Source organism: Equus asinus, chromosome X (genome assembly GCF_041296235.1).
Source record: "Equus asinus isolate D_3611 breed Donkey chromosome X, EquAss-T2T_v2, whole genome shotgun sequence".
Lineage (NCBI taxonomy): Eukaryota > Metazoa > Chordata > Mammalia > Perissodactyla > Equidae > Equus > Equus asinus.
This window is the reverse complement of record NC_091820.1, coordinates 62,132,569-62,138,568: the sequence shown is the minus strand read 5'-3', so window position 1 is coordinate 62,138,568 and position 6,000 is coordinate 62,132,569.

The window sequence follows — 6,000 nt, the reverse complement described above, 5'->3', positions numbered from 1 at the left end:
TCCCAGACAAAACCTGATAGAATTTATCACCACTAGATCTCCCTTACAAGCTGGATAAAAAGGATACTTATTAGAAATACGAAAACATACGAAAGTATGAAATTCACTGGTAAATGTGAATATATAGTCAAATTTTAAAATACTTTAATATGTAATGGTAGAACCTAAATCACTTTGAAATCTAGCATATAAGTTAAGAGACAAAAGTGTTGAAAATAACTATAGCTACAACATTAGGTTAATGGACACACAACATAAAAATATGTAAATTGGGACATCAACATAAATTGGGGGGGGCAAGTAAATGGGTAGAACTTTCTTATAGAATCAAAGTTAAGTTCTTATCAACCTAAAATAAATGGTTATAACTATAAGATGTATTATGAAAGATGCATGGCAACCACAGAGCAAAAACCTATGATAGATACACAAATGGTAAAGAGAAAAGAATCAAAGCATACCACTACAAAAAAACATCAACTCACAAAGACAGTAAGAGGAAGAAAGGAACTAAGAAACTATAAAACAATCAGAAAGCAATTAACAAAATGGTGATAGTATATCCCTACTTATCAATAATTACTTTAAATGTAAATGGGATGAAGTGCCTGAATGGATAAAAAAGCAAAACCCAACTACATTTTGCCTACAAGAGACTCACTTAAACTTTAAGGACACTCACAGGCAGAAAGTGAAGAGATGGAAAAAGATATTTCAAGCAAATGGAAGCCAAAAGACAGCTGGAGTAGCTATATTTATATCAGACAAAATAGACATTAGGTCAAAAACTGTAATAAAAGACAAAGAAGGTGACCATATAATGATAAAGGGATAAATTTATCAAGAGAATATAACAATTACAAATATATATGCACCCAATATTGGAGAACATGAATATATTAAACAACTATTAACAGATCTAAAGAGAGATATAGACAGCAGTGTAATAATAGTAGGGGACTTCAATAGCACACTTTCAACAATGGACAGATCATTCAGACAGAAAATCAATATGGAAATAATGAACTTGAATTCCACTTTAGACCAAATGGACCTAACAGACAAATACAGAACATTTCATCAAACAGCACCAGTATATACATTCTTCTCAAGCACACACAGAATATTCTCCAGGATAGATCACATGGTAGGTTACAAAATGTCTTAGCAAACTTAAGAAAATTGAAAACATACCAAGTATCTTTTATGACCACAACAGTATAAAACTAGAAATAAATAACAGGAGGAAAGCTGGAAAATTCACAAATATATGGAGATTAAACAACACATTCCTGAAAACCAATGGGTCAAAGAAGGAATCAAAAGTGAAGTCAACAAATATCCTTAAACAGATGAAAATGGAAGCACAACATATCAAAACCTGTGGGATGCTCCAAAAGCACTTCCTAGAGGGAAGTTTATAGTGATAAATGCATACATTAAGAAACAAAGTCCTCAAATAAACAATTTCCCTTTACATCTCAAGGAACTAAATAAAGAACAAACTTAGCCCAAAGTTAGCAGAAGGAAGGAAATAACAAAGATCAGAGCAGAAATAGAGACTAGAAAAGATCAATGAAACTAAGAACTTGTTCTACAAAAAACTTAACAAAATGGACAAAAGTTTAGCTAGATCAACTATGAAAAGAAGAGAGAGGGCTCAAATGAAATCAGAAATGAAAGAGGAAACACTACAAGTGATACCACAGAAATAGGATTACAGAAAAGGGATTATAAAAGACTACTATGAACAATTATACACCGAAAAACTGGATAACTTAGGAGAAATGGATAAATTCCTAGAAACATATAAACTACTAAGACTGCATAATGAAGAAATGAAAAATCTAAACAGGACAATAATGAGTAAGGAGATTGAATCAGTAATCAAAAACCTCCCAACATGGAAGAGCCCTGGACCAGACGGTTTTACTAGTGAATTCTACCAAACACTTAAAGAAGAATTAACACCAATCCTTCTCAAACTATTCCAAAAAATTGAAGAGGAAGGAATGCTCCCAAAGTCATTTTATGATGCCAGTATTACCCTGATACCAAAGGCAGATAAGGGCACTACAAGAAAAAAAAAGAATAGTCCAATATCACTGATGAATATAGATGCAAAAATTCTCAACAATATATTACCAAACCAAATTCAATAGTGCAATAAATGGATCATTCACCATGGTCAAGTGGCATTTATCCCTAGGATGCAAGAATAGTTCAACATATGCAAATCAATAAATGTGATACATCACATTAATGGAATTAAAGATAAAAATCATATGATTATCTCAGTGGATGCAGAAAAATCATTTGAGAATATACAACATCCTTTACATGATAAAAATGTTCAACAAATTATGTGTAGATAGAAGGAATGTTCCTCAGTATAATAAAGGCCATATACTACAAGCCCACAGCTAATATCATGCTCAATGGTGATAAGTTGAAATTATTCCCTCTAAGATCAGGAACAAGACAGAGATGCCCACTATTGCCATTTCTATTCAATGTAGTACTGGAAGTCCTAACCAGAGTAATTAGGCAAGAAAAATAAATTAAAAGCATCTATATTAGAAAGGAAGTTGTAAAATTATCTCTGTTCAGGGAGGACATGCTTATATATATATATATAGAGAGAGAGAGACATAGATATAAATATATATGTATGCCCTAAATACTCCACCAAAATCTCTTAGAATAAAAAATGAATTCAGTAAAGTTACAGAATACAAATTCAACATACAGAAATCAATTGTGTTTCTATACACTAACAACAAGCAATATGAAATAGACATTTAGGAATCAATCCCATTTATAATACATCAAAACAATAAAATACTTAGAAATAGTTTTAACCAAGAAGGTGAAAGACCTATACACTGAAAGCTATAAGACATTGATGAAAGAGATTGAAGAACATACAAATAAATGGAAAGATAGCCTGTGTTCTTAGATAGGAAGAATTAATACTGTGAAAATGTCCATACTACCCAAAGCATTCTACAGATTAAATTCAATCTAGATCAAAATTCTAATGGCATTTCTTTTACAAAAATAGAAAAAAACTATCCTAAAATTTGTTTGGGACCATAAAAGATCCCGAATAGCCAAACAATCTTGACAAAGAAGAGTAAAGCTGGAGACGTCACAATACCTGATTTCAAGCTATAATTACATAGCTGTCATAATCAAAACAGTATGATAGTGGCATGAAAACAGGTACATAGATCAGTGAAACAGAACAGAGAGCCCAGACATAAACCCCCACATTCATGGTCAATTAATTCGGGGCAAGGATGCCAAGAACGCACAATGGAGAAAGAACAATGTCTTCAATAACTGGTGTTGGAGAAACTAGATATCCACATGCACATGAATGAAACTGGACCCCTATCTTGCTCTACTCACAGAAATTAAATTGAAATAGATCAAAGATTTAAATGTACAACCTGAAACCATAAAATTCCTAGAATAAAGCATAGGGGAAAAAGATCCATGACATTCATTTAGGCAATGATTTCTTAGATGTCACCAAAGGGGCAAGCAACAAAAACTAAAATAAGTTGGACTACATTAAACTAAAGAACTTCTGCACATCAAAGAAAACAATTAATAAATTGAAATAGACAACTGACAGAATGGGAGAAAATACTTGCAAACCATATATCTGATAAGGGAATAATGTCCAAAATATGTAAAGAACTCACACAACTGAATAGGAAAAAAGTAAATAATCCAATTAAAAATGAGCAAATAATCTGAATAGACATTTTTTTCCAAAGAAGACATATGTATGGCTAATAGGTACCTGAAAAAGATTCTCAAGACAAAAAAGAATAAAATCCTGCCATTTGTGACAACGTGGATGGATCTTGAGAGCATTGTGCTAAGTGAAATGTCAGACAGAGAAAGACATTTGCATTTACTGTATGATATCACTTATACATGAAATATAAAGAAAACTGAACTTGTAAAAACAGAGAGTAGAATGGTGGGTACCAGGGCCTAGAAGTTGGCAGGATTGGAGAGATGTTGTTTAAAGTTACAAATTTGAACTAGTAGTAAGTTCTGGAGGTCTAATACACAACATAGTAATTATAGTCAACAATGCTGTATTGTAAACAAAGTTGCTAAGGTTAGATCTTAATTGTTCCCACATAAAAAAGACATGATAATTATGCAATATGATAAAGGTGTTAGCTAATGCTACTACAGTAATCATATTGCAATATATAAATGTAACAAACCAATACATTGTGCATCTCAAACTTACACAATGTTATATGTCAATTATATCTCAATGAAATAAATATATAAAATAATGTAAAAATTCCATTTCCAATAGCATCAGAAATACTTAGGAATTAATTTAACCAAGGAGGTGAAAGACTTGTATACTGAAAACTATAAAACACTGTTGAAAGAAATTAAAGATACAAATAAATGCAAAGACATCCTGTGCTCATAGATTGGAAGATTTAATATTGTTAAGATATTAGTACTACCAAAATTGAAATCCCTGTCAAAATCTCAAAGCATCATTTCAAAAATATAAAAACACATCCTAAAATTTATTTGGAATCTCGAGGGACCACAAATAGCCAAACAGTCTTGAAAAAGAACAAAGTTGGAGGATTTGCACTTCCTAATTTCAAAACTTACTACAACACTGCAGTAATCCAAACAGTTTGGCACTGGCACAAAGAATGACATATAGACCAATGGAATAAAATAGAGATTCCAGAAACAAATCCTGGCATATATAGTCAAATGATTATCCACAAGGGGCCAAGACCATTCAGTGGAGAATGGGCAGAATTTTCAACAAACGTTGCTGGGAATATTGGATATTTACACGTAAAACATTGAAATGAAACTATTACCTACTACTATATACAAAAGTTAACTCAAAATGGATGAAAGACCAAAATGTAAGAGCTAAAACTATAAAACTCTTAGAAGAAAACAGGGAAAAACCTTCATGACATTGGATTTCCAATGATTTCTTGGATATGACACCAAAAACACAGGCAAAAAAAGATAGGTAAGCTAGATCTCATCATCATAAAAATCTTTTGTACCTCGAGACACCATCAACAGAATAAAATAACAACCCACTGAATAAAGAAAATATTTGCAAATCAAATATCTGATAGGTGAGTAATATCCAGAATATATAAAGAACTCCTACAACTCAACAATTTAAAAGCAATCCAAATGAAAAATGAGTGATGGGCTTGAATAGACATTTCTCCAAAGAAGACATACAAATGGCCTGTAAGCACATGAAAAGACATTCAATATTACAAATTATTAGGAAAATGCTAATAAAAACCAAAATGAGATATCATCTCACACCCATGAAGATGGCTTCATACCGATTAGGATGATTATTATAAAAAATCAGAAAACAATACAATGTGAAAACAGAAAACAATCCCTGTGTTGGCAGGGGTGGGGAGAAATTGCATTGCTGGTGTGAATGTAAAACAGTGCAGTCACTGTATTATAGTTCCTCAAAAACTTAAACATGGAATTATCACATGATCCAGTAATTCTACTTCTGGATGTATACACAGAAGAAGTGAAAACAGGGAAACAAAAAGATATTTGTATACTCATGTCCTAGCAGCATTATTCACAAAAGCCAAAAGATGGAAACAACTCAGGTGTCCATTGATAGATAAGTGGATAAACAGCATGTAGTGTATATATACAAAGAAATATTATAAAAAGGAATGAAATTATGGCACATAGTACAATAAGGATGAAACTTGACATTATACTAAGTGAAATAAGTCAGAAACTCAAGTACAAATATTGTATGATTCCACTTACATGAGGTACCCTGAATAGGCAAATTCATAGAGGCATATAATTAGAATAGTGATTTCCAGGGACTACAGGGAGAAGAGAATGAAAAGCTATTTTTTAATGGGTACAGAATTTCAGTTTGAGGTAAAGAAAGCTCTAGAGATGGTTAGTGGTGTGGTT